Consider the following 16,160-nt stretch of genomic DNA (forward strand, 5'->3'; position numbering starts at 1 on the left):
TAACCGAGCATCTTTGAGAACCAAGAAGTTTTTCTAGATTCTCTTGACCATTCGTGAATTTGGTCACTATGGAAAGAAGATCATTTGATTTTTCTTTTAGACTAGATATTTCTTTTTGTAAGAGATTGGTTCTAACTCCAACTTCTTTTATCTCAAATGCTTGGCAAGAGTTTTTCTTCTTGAGATCTTCTATCTCTTGAAGTAACACTTTATTTTGAGAGTCAAGAGTTAAATTTTCAGTTTTTAACTCTTTATTTTTAGAACTTAGACTCTTAAATTTAACATATAAATCATTGAATGCTTCTAACAAATCATCATAGTCAAATTGACTTACCGAATCTTCTTTTGCTACAAAACACATGTTGGCGACTTCTTCATTTGTTTCTTCATCGGAAGAGGAGTCACTATCATCCCAACATGCTTGAAATGCATTTTTCTTCTTGAATTGGTCCTTGGGCTTGATTTTGAGAAGAGGACAATCTTTCTTGATATGTCCTGCCTTTTTGCAGTTAAAGCACTTGACTTCATTGGGATTAGAAGAATCTGCTTTCTTTACCTTTCTTTGAAATCTTTCATTTTTGATGAATCTTCTTAATTGCCTTGTGATGAGGGCAATATCTTCATCTTCATCTTCTTCTGAATTTTCTGAGTCAGAAGTAGCCTTAAAAGCAAGAGACTTCTTTTTGGGCTCTTCTTCTTGTCTGTCTTGAAGTTGAACTTCATATGCCATAAGGTTACCAACTAAATCTTCAAGAGTGAGAGTATTGAGATCATTTGCTTCTTCAATAGAGTGAATTTTCTCTCCCATTCAGGAGTTAAACACCTTAGAATCTTTCTGACTAAATCCACTTGTGAATATTCTTTTCCAAGGGATTTCAAAGTGTTAGTTATATCGGTCATTCTAGTTACCATGTCCGATATAGATTCATTTTGCTTCATTTTGAACAATTCAAATTTATGAACTAAAGAAGCAATTTTAGATTCATTTACCTTTGACGTACCTTCTTGAGTCGCGAGAAGAGTATGCCATATTTCATTTGCTGTAGAGCATTGAGAGATGCGATTGAACTCTACCTTGTCAACGGCACAGTACAATGCATTCATGACTTTGGCATTTAGTGAAGCAGTCTTCTTTTCATCATCGCTCCATTGGCTGAAATCAGTTGATGAAGTTTGGTACTTTTCTAAAACAACTCTCCAGATTTCGAGATCCATGGATTGCAAGAATATTGTCATTCTTACTTTCCAGTATCCATAGTTTGTTCTGTCGAAGAGAGGAGGACGAACAGAGGAGCTTCCTTCTTTGTGTTGAGATGTTGTAGTTGTCATGCTAGATGATGGTCAAATCAAAGTAATAGCAAACCTGTGCTCTGATACCAAATGAAAGTGCACTAGGATCGAGGCAACGAGCACTAGAGGGGGGGTGAATAGTGCTTTTAAAAATTGTCTGCGGAATATTGAAGGATTTTGCAAATTGAAAAGCAAACACACAAAGAACACAAGATTTTATCCTGGTTCGGTCTATCCCGACCTACATCCAGTCCCCAAGCAAAACCCGCTTGAGATTTCCACTATCAACCTTGTTAACTACAAGATCACACAGACCAAAACCGGTCCCACTTTCAGTAACAACCCTACTGAAAGCAAACAACTCCTTTAAACCAAGGAGTCCTTCTTTTTATAGAAAAATAAGTAACAACTTACAATACAACCTATGAGCCTTTCTTTTGAATGCAAATGAGATGCAATTGGCTTTTGAGGTTGTTGAAATACTCTACTCACGAATTCACTATCTCTCAAAGGGATTTGAGTGAAAAGCTGAAGTGAAAATATCAAGTGAGTGAGAAAACAAATACTTGAATGAATAGGAGTGAAAAACAATAAGTAAATGATTCAAATTGATTGAATTCTTGTTGTTTTGAGTGTAAAATGCACTTATATTTATAGTTAAAGTTTTTCATACGTTGAGAGTATGAAAGGGTGTCAAAACTGTCCATTTTGAACGATCAAAACGCTTGAAAAACAAAAAGACACGCCTTTTTGAATTTTCAGGAAAACGGCAAAATTAGTCGACTGAAACATCAGTTAGTCGACTAGACTAACTAATAGTTAGTTATTAGTAGACTGACAGTTATCGTCGGTCGACTGATCTGTTAATCGAGCTGTTTGAAAATCTGAACTTTTGAAACTTAGTCAACTAGAGAAAAATTAGTCGACTGATAATATCATCAGTAGACTGAAAAACCTTTCAGTCGACTGCTGCTAAAATCTTCTGAAAAACAAACATTCTGTTCAGTCGACTGATAAAAGCATTAGTCGACTGCTGCTAAATTTTCAGAAAACACATGTTCTGTTCAGTTGACTGATAAAACCATTAGTCGACTGCTGCTAATTTTCCAGAAAACAGACATTCTGTCCAGTCGACTGATAAAACCTTCGGTCGACTAATTTGACAAAAATGACTTTTTAGAAAATATGGCGCAAAAGGATTAGTCGACTGGTAAGTCGATTCGTCAACTCATAAACATGAAAATTTAAGAAAAGTGTTTTCTAAAAAGATTTTCAAGAGGGTTTCTTTTAGAAAAGTTTTTCTAAAGACTTTTAAGATGAAATACAACCTAAATATGCACTCTAAGTAAGGCTCTTAGAAGAATCTAAGACTTTTAATGAATTAAAACATTTGCACACTAGTCTTCAAAGATTCTTCATCGAATTCTTCAATTTCTTCATAGCCTTAGCTGAAATGCAGTTGATTCTACTTGCTCATCATCAAAACCTTGTACTTGAAGTATCATGTATGGCTTCATTGTCGTAACAATGTACATGCTCATTGAGAATTATTAGACAACCATACTCGTAAGGGCCGCTGAGCCAGAGTGTGTTGTTTACACCCGAAAGAGGTGAAGTGCTCGTCAAGGCCGAAATGCCGAGAGCAGAGTTAAGCATGCATATAAATAAAACCTTTGTTCCATGGTAAAAGCTGCGTGAGTGATTGGGGTCGGGTACATACTTCTCAAAGGCTTCTCTATAGGCATGTAACGTTCGTCAAGTAATTGTAAGACTGACAGACCCCTTTAAGAATTTCTCACCGAGGAAGACGATGATGGCGCAACTTTGAGTGACATATATTTCACCCAAACCTGAAAGAGTTCATTGATGGACTCCATCACTCAGAGGTATAAAGGTCGTGGTTATCCTTAAATATCTAAGGATTGAACCCAACTACTACAGTAGTAGGATGCATCCGACTATCTAGTAAGGATCTCTTCTAGTATGTTATACCATCCTACTAGTAGGATGGGGTCAACAGGCCTTTGGGGTATCTAAAATACATAGAATAATCAACCCCCAGATCGTCTCGTTGTCGCTCAGATATGAGTTCCCTAAGCCCAGGGGGAGGTGCAATTATCGAAACAAAGCATTATCTTAGGTACAACGATACTTTGAATGTATGAGTGTATGGACGTTGTTGAGTCAGTCCTGCATAACCTTTGTAAAGGTGTCATGGTCGGTATACTACTGAAGCGATTGGGAAAGAACCCAAAGGATATCCATACAACTAAGCGAAGCTCAGAGAGTTGTCCTTAGATTCGTAGGATACAAATGTTCCAAGCATAAAGGCTTGAGCTAGACGTCCATTTGAGACCCTGAAGAGGTCAAGGCTAAGTCGTGGAGACTTAAGCAGTTATTATAAATCACAGCCCTGAAGAGGCTTACGCGAAGTCATGAAGACTTGCGTGGATGTTCAACTCATAGCCTTGAGGAAGCTCTTACGATATACACTAAGTCGTGGAGACTAGAGCGTCGTTATTGCGAACTATGACCCTGAGTGGTCATGCTTTTACTTGAGTTGAATGGATATGCGTTTGCTTGCTTACCAGACCATCAGTGGTTCTGACCCCATTTTATGGGGATTTCAGGTGTTGAACCTGCGTTGCGATATGCAAAGCAAGGTGACATCAAGTTTCAGGGTTTCTCTAGACAGAGTTGTACTGCTTCATTTTATTGAACATACATTGCTCTTCCAAGCAGTAGTGTTGTAATAAACATGTGGTTTTCGATAAAATGGAACACTTTGGTGGTCAATGAGTTGCTTGGCCACATACCTGCAACGTGCTTGGAGTTTTCTAAAACCGACGACTCATTATCATCTGATTCTGCTGCTAAAACCTTTTCTAAGTTCCGCTGCAAAGAAAAAAAAATTCATGAAAATTTTAACTTAGCTTTGTTTTGGAAATCCAGGGCATTATAAAATTGGTATCAAAGCCTGAGTCTGAGAAACTTGGTTCGAGATCCGTCTTGTTCACCGTATCACACTGTAAGTATATCTCTTCATAATAATTACTAATTCGAGTGCATCTTGGTATAGATGGCAACTCACGACTCACGAGGGTACTGCTATCATTGCGGGATCATGCACGATGAGTGGGTATGCCCATATGAGGTCCAAGACTGCCAGTTTTGTGGCGAAGAGGGACATTTCGCCAATGAATGCTAAAGGAAATATACCATCGATATGGGTCGGCGGGGATCACTTGGTCTTAGGGACAAGACCTCGCATGTTAGTGGACCACATCACTCCAGTGTGAGGAGTAGCCATACCCCATCGACTTCAGATGAACTACCACATCTAGTAGAATTTGACTTGAACTTCCTTGAGGGATTCGGTCAGACGCAAGGCTATCAACAGACATCATATATGCCTAGCTTGCACAGTCGGGATGAAGGATGCAACAACTCCTTCTATAATCCCAATATGATTTTGAATTCCTCGAATCATAGTGCCATTATATGGGGGAATGGAGCGGCTTCACAAATGTCGAGCCTAAATGGCCAGGGAGAGGGATACAACCCCTATCATCCCGCTATGGTCTCAGATTCCCCGAGCCATGATGCCACTGAGTGGGCAAGTGGACCGACATCACTAATCTACCCACAAGATTCACTTGAGAGTGCGGAAGTACCGCCCAAGCCAAAACTAGTTGTGCCTGCACCAAGGCAATGTGGAAGTAAACGATACTTCGGGTCATTTTGGTCAAGAAAGAAACCCATTTCTTAGAAGAAACTGGTAATGTTTTGGAGTCAATAGACTCATGTATATAGTTTCTCGCCGTCTATGTCCACCAGAGTGGCGTGACACTTGTATATAAGGGCGATGTGTGTGCTTGTAAAATGTAATGTATATTAAGTAAATAAAGATTTGCTTCGATATATACATTAAGAAACTAAAACACGTTGCTTGTATGTGATAAATAAATGACTCCTACGACGAGGAGAACCATGTCGAGTGAGGAGTCCCATACTCAAGGATTCCTGCTAGAAACGCTCAACAATCTGGTTACCACCATCCGCGAAACGAGGCAAGAACCAGTCGTACCTCGTAATGAGAACCTTGGGAGAATAACTTATGAGAAATTTCGCAAGCTCAAACCACCAGTCTTCACCGATAGAGCCGATCCTGAACTGGCAGAGAGTTTGGTCAAAGAGACAGAACGTGCCTTCCTTGTACTGAGAGTACCAAAAGAGAAAAAGACAAACTTTGGCACGTACAGGCTAAAAGACAATGCACGGAAGTGGTAGGATACCACTAAGATTATCCAGTTCTCACAAGTTGAAGTCATTCCTTGGTCTAACTTTCGGAGAACTTTCTTGGATAATTACTTCCCGTTGCACTCTAGAAACAAGAAAAAAATGGATTTTCTGGAATTGGAGCACAGTGGTATGAGTCTGATTGACTATACCACCACATTTCAAAATCTTGAGCGGTACTGCTTCTGGTTATTTGAGACCGATCAAGAAAGAGCCAACAAGTACATCAACGGACTGCGAGAAGGGATAAGGTCACGGGTTATCACCAGCATGCTGCAAACTTTTCAAACTGTTGTGGCAGCAACTTCAAAAATTCAAGTGGACTGGGAGCGATCAAAAGTGATTATAACAAAGAGGCTCGTAGTTGATGGTGAGAACCGGAAGAGAACGTTTCCAAGTGGCCAGGGTTCATGACAACCCTTTCAAAAGAGAAAGTTCTAGGGTGGGAACGTTACTCAACAAGTCATGAGGCCAAGGCAGAACATCGCTCCAAACAATCTGCAGTACAACCCAAACTGTCATGTAAATCACGCAAGAGGACCATGTCCACGTGACACGGGTGGTTGCTTCTACTGTGGCAAAGTAGGTCACATTGCAAGGCAGTGCAAAAAGAAGCTTGGAGATGAGCAAAAGAGGAATGCTGGATCTGCCGGACCCTCTCAACAAATACCACACTGTAAACACCCCAAATTTTCACTCACCTCCCTAACATCTCCATCAATCATCATATTTTGGTTCTCCGAGATCACTGAAGGGCAAAATGATCATTTTTTGAGCCTGAAACTTGCAAAAGTCCAAATTTCATCTACAACTCTCAAAATTTCTCTATCTCAGCTCAGATGTTCAAAATTTTACTCCTGACAGGAGACGGGAATCTCCAAATCCTGGTTCAAGATTACATTTCATAAGACATGTCATTGTATATCATTGCATGAGCATTTCATATCACTGCACTGCACAGCATGTCATTTCGAGGTCCAGAACTCTCGATTTCAAAATCCTCAATCCAGATTTGAGTTTTAACCCTTTTCAAAATCGATTTCAAAACCCCGGGTCTTCAAAATTTTCAATTCTTCCCATTTTACCCCCGGGACTCCGAATTACAAAAGTTTTCTCAAGAAAACAATCTGGATAGTTTTGATATTGATTTTTAAAATTCTTGTCAGTTAGAAAGAAGGGGACCCAATTTTGAATTTAGAAGGGTTTATTTCAAACTTTTGCAAAAAGACTCTGAATTTCTTTACAAAATCTCCACATTTTTTTATATATTTTGCCGTGAAGGACCACTTTCCTTCTAAAATTTTGAAATCAAACCATTTTTTTTTACTTCGTATTTTCTAACTAGCCTACTATTATAAAATCCCAAAAAGAGTTTATTTGGCTTTTATTTCAAATAAATGACATGGGACCCGCCTTGAAGTGGCGTTACACTCAAATTTTCAGATATTCCTCTTATTTTCAAGAAGGGTCTGCCCTGAGGTGGCACCACTTTATGAAACCCTTTCTTTAAAAATCAATTATGTTTATTTTAATAATCAGTGGGCCCACGCATAGGTGGCGCCTCACTAAAATTCTCTGCAGAGAAAAAGCAAAAGCTTATTTCAAAGAGTTTTTTTTTTTATCCGGCTGAGGTGTCACCACCTTAAAAAAAAAACCATTTACTCATGTTTTCCCTTTTGTTTGTTTTTTTTACCTTTTCAGCCCCCAAACGGCGCCACCTTAAAACCCTAAAAGAGCACTTTACCTAGGCTTTTGGTAAGTAAACCCAAAATTTCTGCAAACAAACCAGCCATCCCCTTTTTCTTCAAGGATTGACGAATTTCAAAATCTTTCAAAAATCTGTTTGAAAATTTTCAAATGTTTTCAAAATTCAGTTTAGAAGATTTCAAAACCACCAATTTTTCTGTAAAACCTCCGAGAAACTCTTTAAAAAGGCAACCACGAGGGAAGCAAAAGAGGGCAGATGAGGGGTATTAGGGCTTTCAATCTCTCTCTGAAGACCTCGGTTTTTTTTTTATTGTTCTCAGCCTCCAGCAAAACACTCAAGAGGGGGATCTTGAATGCCGACTTCTCCTTTCCCTGCCGAGTCTCTCTGAATCCTCCCGTACCTTCCCCTTTTAACTCTCTTCTTCAGCAGGGATTGAAGGGGCCCTCCACTTTCCTGATTGGGGATAATCGGCTTCTTCCATCAGCCAGCAAAAGGAAGATCCACGGGGTAACCGAGGAGTGTGTGGTCCTCCTTCCCCTATTTGAGGTCTGACTCACCCATGAAGGAGACGCCATCGTCAACCTCCATTGAGCCAAGGTAAAGGCCTTCTTTTTTTTTTGTTTTACTCTGCATCTACAGGAATCGAACATCAGGTTCATGTTATATGCCTCACAAATCCGTTACATTAGTTGATGCGTTTGCAATCCAGGTCATCTAATACTTTGAGGATGGATGATGCCTCTCAATGGCATCATCGATTCCTTTGGATAGCATGTTTTTAATAGAATCCTCATTTTCTATATGACGTTTTACTCGATTTGTTTTGGTTTCAACTTACAGTTTTCAGACTCATGTTTATCCCATCTCATTTAGCACATCACTGATCTTATTCAAGCATCTGAAATTCATTTTATAAAGGATAACGATGTCACCCATGTTTAGGTTTTTGCACAATGGACGAAACCTGATTGGATTTTTTGTTCTGGCATGACCCCCTTTTATCATAAACTTCTCTTTACAAGCTTGCTATCTTCACATGTCTCCCTTGTTTGCTTACACTTTATTTTTGTTTTTTTTTACATTTCTCAGCCTTCATATCCACTGGTTCTTGCACTTCATTTTTTTTTCTTGCGTATTCAAAAGGTTTTGAGAAATACGATTGTATGTCATCACCTAAATTGATTGTCCATGAGGACATATCGTATATCAAATGAGTGCCATTGACCAGGGCACTACACATAGATTCAAGGTTGAACTCAAATATCATATCAATATTGATGTTTGATGTTTTCATATTCCCTGATCTCATGTATTCCTCATTTTTTTTTTTTTTTTTTATTTTCGGTCCTGAGTCCATAGGTTCTATACTCTTCTTGCTGAAACATATTCTGCTGTAAGTTGGCATGTTGTTGGTTGAAGAGAGCTTATCATAATGTCCTGCTGAGATGGATGAAGTCAAAAGTTCAAAATGGTAAATGAACTTTGCTGGCTGTGTGAATCGGACTTCAGATTGAGAAGTCATTTTGCCTATGGCAGACACAGCTTGGTGATAGCTTATTGTGCACTTAATGTATAATCCCTTCTCAAATTTCTGCACTTGATTAGGGCTCCTTTTATCATGATATATCTGCCTTTTCTCTAGTGAACTACATGGTTACCTTCAGCCAGATAGTGTGTTCTGGTAAACTCTTTATTAAAGATTGTTTATATAGTTAGTAGATTTCAGTCGTACATAATGTGATCTAGTTTAGGAAAGATTGATTTGTTGGCTCATGTTGTATGAAAGTTTACATTGCATCATGACAGGTTACTTAGCGTGTATATGTCATTAGTTTGGTTCTTGTGCATGTCTATACAATTTGCTCCTCTTTTATGAACTCACCTTCAGTATTTCATAATTGCAACCATCTTTTAGTGTCATTTAACCTTCATTTTATTGTATACACAAAGGAAGTCCATTCCCCTGTTGCTAACTGTAAATTTACTAGGCACATTTCCTACTACCTTTCTCACACTTTATAAGCAGGAGGACTTCTTTATAGAGACTAAGACTGCCAAAGTGCTGAAATGAAATCTGATGGTAACAGGGTTAAAGACCCACAATTTGATAAAACTGGGACATTTCATGCTTGTATAATGCAATTAAGTTGCTGATGCTTATCTATGGTTGACAATCCATCTGAAGAATGATTCATTAGTATTTATAAGTCCCACAGCAGACATGGTTTTCAACATAACATACTATCAATTAACCATCATACTTTTAGCGGTTTTATTTTCTTATTATTTTTTTTCCTGTATTTGCCTTTATGTATTGCTCACCTGATGATGTGTAATCTATCTATGTTTCATTAGATTAAGGCATTTAGCTATACCATGTCAATATTTTTTTTTATTTTCCTCTGTTAATACTGTACCTGTAGCATATCAAAGTATATACTTATATTTTTTTTAGGGTGGATCGATCTTGGATATATTAGTATACTTTTAAACTTCTGTAGCTTCATCTATGATTTAGGTACATTCATTGCTTCCACCAGCCATCCATGCACTCCATTGAAATTCCTCAAACATGGTTACATGTTATTGTCTTCCATGGCCTATTTGCATGATTCCAGTATATCGTCATATACAGTATCTGTACATTACACATATAAATTTGATCATTAGGCCTATTCCCAATTATAAGGATATCCATGTTTTCTTGTATATTTTCTTTCACATATGTACTTAGAGGAGATATTATTATATGCTTTTAGGTAGAGGTAATTTTCATGTATATTTTGATATGGATATTTTCATATGTATATTCCATCCAAGGCAAGCTTAAGTGTTTAGGTCCATATATGTATAGTCCTCCTTTTAGTTTTAGCATGACTTTGGGATATTTTCATATGTATTCTTGATCATTCTTTTTTTTTTAGACATTATATTCTCACTAACTCATGTGTTTCTACTGTAATTCATGTAAAATGATCTGCGCCTTGTCATCAACAACGGACTTTCAATCTTCTCTCCGCATATTGTATTTCTTGTCTCAAATCTCACTTGTAGGCAAATCTAGAAGATATGACTTCTTCGGGCTTTATACAATTTTTTTTTTTGCTTTATGTCAGAGATGTAATAATCAAAATCTAGAATAATATTTACTTTTACTGTTTAGACTAGGATGCATATCATGTAGTTTGATTTCTGTAATGTCCTAATTATGTGGTTCATGCATTGCATTTCAAAATCACTATGGATGTCTACGAATGGCATGTGAACCAACTCTTAGGGAGTTGGTCAACTCGGTAGAGTCCATATTTACGGCCCTAGTCGGAATATGGACGAGATCCAGATTCAACATCTTCCTACTAGTCACACTGAGCCTACACTCTTAGGCTATCTTCCAAAATTCACTACATATTTTCAATTTTACAAAATATTTTAGAATTAATTAAGTAAATTATAAACATATTTACGGCCTAGGAAGACATGGATGGAGGTGATAAGAAAGGATATGAATGCTTTGAACCTCACCGAGGACATGGCATTGGATAGAAATGAATGGAGGAGAAGGATTTATGTGGAAGACCCATAATGATTTTCTTTGTTGGTTCATATCGCCGACCCCAATTGTTTGGGATGAAGGCGTAGTTGTTGTTGTTGTTGTATAAACATATTTACGGCCATAGTCAGAATATGTGATAATTTTACTTGGTTTAATCCTAAAATTGCATATTTTTCTGAAAATATGTTTTCTCAAAAGGGAATTCATCCATTCAAGTCATTTGCATCATGAAATCATCTGCATTTTCTCAAGAAAATTTCATTCCATGGAAATCGATTCCCCAAGAAACTCTGAAAATTTTCAAAGTTGGGTTTCCCAAGTCCAGTTTTTTTACAATTTTCCCTGGAAAATATCCTTTTCCTAGTATTCACATTTCAAATGGAGTTTCTCATCTTTCTCAAGAATCAAAAATCGATTTTCAAATATTTCAAGGCTAAGATTCTCAGAATTTCAGTTTCTCGAGTTTTGATTTTCCTTCTCCAAAGAGTTTTCTAATAAATTTCAATCATTTTCCAACGAAAATGTTCAAAGTCAGAGTTTTCCTGACAAACATTTTCCTTTCAAATGTTCATCTTTTCTCAAGAATTCTTTCCATTTTCCCAAAATTTTCATCCATTCATGATTTTCCCAAATCTTTATAAACTTTCTTGAGATTTCAAATCTTTTCATCAGACTTTTCTGAGATACTGATTCCCATCTTTTGACAAAAAAAAAATATTTCCAACTCCAAAGCATTTTCTGAGCATACATCATGTTTTCCAACCTACATTTTACAAAATTTTATAGCACATGCTTGAATTCTCTGTGCATTTAGGATAGAACACGATTTTGATAATTTAACTAAGTCAAGCACATTTTTGGTCCTTGGTTCGATTACCCCTATTAAAGGCGGCAGGAACAGTCGAACCTCGTACTGACAGGTCGAGCCCCATCCCATGGATTTTCCCGCTATTTTCAAAACGGATGCGAGTATTTCAAAACAATTTTTCAAATTCTGGTGAAGTTTGACTCGCAGAAACATTTTCCCCTCTCTCCCGCAAGGAAGGGAAGACAAAATTTTTGCTACGATAACAGGTTTGGAGACCGTGATGGGACCTGTCCTTGTCTGATCAAAATTATGCTTGGCTTAGTTCAATCATCAAAACCGTATTCACAAAAACATCAGCTCTTTACTTTTTGATATCATGCGAACCTAGGAGCCTAGATTCTGACCTAGCTGACATGCATATAGCTTAGGCATGGTTTGGTAGGACCATATTGAGGAGATATTTTCATGTTCACATAGACTTAGGTCTAAATACAACTCTCCTCAATTTAGGATCTGAATGCAAACAATGTATGCTTCTTCAAAAGTTTTCAAAGATCTATCTCTCTAAGACTTAGAGCCCTCTATTTCTTGCATGTGATCATTTTTTCAAACCTCCCTTAACTATCTTTACCCGGTCTTCACGTTGCTGGGCTCTCTTCCAGAACCGTAGTTCGGGACAGAGCCTCACAACTGGGACACTTACTTGGGTTAATGCCCCCTACCACGTACCACGGGCCACAGTCCGAAGTATATTGATAGGCGCTCAAGGATGTTGGAAAACCTTACCTTAGAACCGAAGTTGAAATTATATGCCACGTACCTCGGATTTCGGTTCAGGTATATCGGCATAACTGGATTGGACAAAGATGATCTGAACCTAGAGTTAGGATTAAGGTCCTACAACTGTTTTTCAAAATGATGCATCTAGAGTCAGCCTTCTAGCGAGTGTTGTATGTGCATAAATGTTTGTGCAGGATGTGATTGTTTGTATTACCTCTATTTTTCTCATATTTTCCCCAAAAATATTTTTTTCAAATATCCACATTCTCATCTTTTTCTTTTATTTTCTCAAACCCTGGATGATTTTCCCAAATATCCAGTTTCTTTCAAAACTTCAGGTGATTTTTCATTCTATCATTCTATTGAATCTCGAACTTCCAGCTGCATTTTATATCCTGCCTGCAAAATTTTCAAAATTTCCCATATTTTCCTCAGTCTGATTCTGAGTCTTTCTCTGTTTTTAGTCCAATGGCATCCAGTCAAATCGATCCTATTTTTCCAGAAGGTCACATCTCCTACGAGGTGCGACAAGGTCGTCCTAAACATCGAGCCCTCAGCACCGGATCTTTCATTCTCCGGTGGTATTATTCATGGCTTAAAGGCTTTTCTCGCATATTCCCGGACCATTTTGTTGAAAAACTATATTTTGATGACACACAATATGATACACTGTCATATATGATTTAATATGATATGATAATATGCCTTCATGAATAATGTTATATTATGACTGGATATGATTTGTCATGTATTTAACGAGTATTTGATGCAAGGATATTTTACCCAAAAAGGATGGAGACCTCCTGCTCAAGTACAACCATTGGTACAATCATACTCTCTGAAGAAAAAGCTTGATGGGCCATTCATTCTTAAAGATCATCCAAGGAGATCGGCTACATCAAGATGAAGATTTTTTTTCTTCTTTAGAGTCATATGTAACAGAACCTTCAGAAGCATGCATATTGCATATTACATGCTTTATCATATAAGCCACTCATTCACAAAAGCTATGTTTCAGAAAAGCATACGATATTTTCAAAAAGCTCATTTTTGAAAACTAATCATTGTACCTTCTTACAAACTTTTATGAAAAAGGTATTTTGACAAGATATAATAGCTCTTGATTTCAAAAGCATTAATTGTACCTTCGAACATGCATTTATGAATAAGATAACTTGAAAAGAAATAAAAAGTAATGATTTCAAGTATGTAAGGAAAAGACAAACATAAAAATCGGCTAGTTGAACTAACAAAGAAAACTAATATTATTATAATATGTTTAGAAAAAACTTTAGTTACTTTATACAACTCAAGAATGTCGACTTACTTAAAGTCATCATTCTTTCTATAAAACATTAAATACCACCTCAAAAAAAATAACTTTTTAGAAATGACTATTTTAACCCCACTTAAGAATGTCGACTTGCTTAAAGTCTTCATTCTCTCTGTAGACATTAAATAACACATCATAAGGTATTTTGAGATATGACTAATTACAAATAAAGAACTCAAAGCATTTATTGTACTTACACACATTTAAGTCAAGAAGTAACGATTTATAATAAAATAAAATTGTACTACAAAACTGCATGATGATTTACAAACCAACGTTCAATGTACTACAAGTCATTTAATAGACCTTTTACAAAACATATCACACCTAAAATACTACAACGAATAGTCTACTCCAAAGTATTACACTTATGGAAAGAAGACCTTTTCAAAAAAGCAATATAGTACACAAAGGTATTTTTGAAATGACTTGACATCTCAAAAGGACAATCATTCCAAAAAGCAACGACTTTTTTTTAAAGCTATATATACACTTACAAAATAATATTTCACAGGGGACATGTGAGCATACAACGAGAAAATTTTCTATTCGATATTTTTGAAAGAGAGCCTTGAAAAAGAAAGAGAAAAAGTCAAGAATAACTCTTTGACAAAGAGTATCTTCTGAGTGAAAAGAACAGAACATTCTGAGAATCCTTCATTCGTGCATTCATATCATTCTGAAGGTTCTGCAGGAAGTATTATAACTTTCTGTTATTCACTGTATCCCTTCTTTGTTGAAAGAAGAAGACCTCTGTGAAAGAGGGTGTTGTCCTTCTTTGTTGAAAGAAGAAGACCTCTGTGAAAGAGGGTGTTGTTCTTCTTTGCTGAAAGAAGAAGACCTTTGTGAAAGAGGGTGTGTTCCTTCTCTGTTGAGAGAAGAAGACCTCTGAGGAAGTGGGTGTTGTACTATTTATCCGGTAACTCGGATGTTATAGTGAAAGGCTCAAGTGTTTTGCTTGGGGACTAGATGTAGGTCAGTAACTCGACCGAACCAGTATAAATCCTGTGTTTTATATGTTGTGCCTTATTGCATTTAATTTTTTAAATTATAGATCTATTTCAAATTTCACTATTCACCCCCCTCTAGTGGAATTTCATTTGGTATCAGAGAAGGTTTGCTGGTTTCGACATAACAAGTCTTTCAGCACTTATGGCTTCAACCTCTTATGCTCGTGATATTGAAGGTCAACACGCATCTCGTCCTCATTTCTTCAACGGCTCCAACTATGGATATTGGAAATGCAGAATGGCTATATTTCTAAAGTCCATAGATTTTGCAGTATGGAAAATTGTTGAACATCCATACACATCTCCATCCTCAGACTATAACTTATGGTCTGAAGAAAAAAAGATGGTCAATCTAAATGCAAAGGCTATGAATGCTTTGTATTGTGCCATCGATCAAAATGAATTCAACAGAATATCTATTTGTGAATCTGCTCATGATATTTGACATTCTCTGGAGGTTATTTATGAAGGAACCAACAAAGTGAAAGAAGCCAAAATCTCATCTCTAGTTCGAAAATATGAGTTGTTCAAAATGAACAAAGATGAACCCATCACAAAGATGTTTACAAGATTCACCAACATCACGAATGACCTGAAATCTCTGGGAGAAACCTATTCCAAGACAGATAAGGTGAAGAAAATCTTGTGATCTCTCACAACTGATTGGGAGAAAAAGACAACAGCAATTGAAGAAGCTCAAGATTTATCCAAGCTTACCCTGGATGACTTAATAGGCAATCTTATGGCATATGAAGTCCATATGAAGGAAAGAAGGGAAGAAAAACAATCTACAAAGAAAACTCTGTCCTTCCCAGTTCTTTCTGAAAATAAGGACTCAGAAAAAGAATCTGAAATTGCGCTACTCACCAGAAAATTTCAGCCTTTCATGTAAAAGAACTGGCTTCCAAATAAGCACAAGGAAAGAAAAGTCTCTAAGGAAGATTTCATGTGCTATCAGTGTAATAAGGCAGGTCACATGAGACGTGATTGTCCTCTTCTAAAAAGAAAATCCAAAACCGAGGAACCAAAGAAAAGGTTCTTCAAGAAAAAGGCTATGCATGCTCAATGGGATGATTCAGAACCATCCACAAGTGAAGAGTCAAGTGATGATGAAGCTGAAACCGTCAACATGTGCTTCATGGCAGAAAGCTCTGTAAGTGAATCTCTCAATTTTTCTTTCGAAGATCTTCAAAATGCTTTTCAAGAACTTTTTGAAGAATCAAGAAAAACGATTCTCAAAAATAAAAATTTGAAATCTGAAAATCTAGAGCTTGTGTAGAAAAATGAAAAACTCAGTATTGAAATTTCTGAGTTGAAAAAGAAAAATTTTTATGATTACTTCTGAAATCTCTTCTACTTGCTCCAAGACTAAAAATCTT

The sequence above is a fragment of the Nuphar pumila genome, chromosome 4 (assembly GCF_984573655.1).
Source record: "Nuphar pumila chromosome 4, dmNupPumi1.hap1.1, whole genome shotgun sequence".
Classification (NCBI taxonomy): Eukaryota; Viridiplantae; Streptophyta; class Magnoliopsida; order Nymphaeales; family Nymphaeaceae; genus Nuphar; species Nuphar pumila.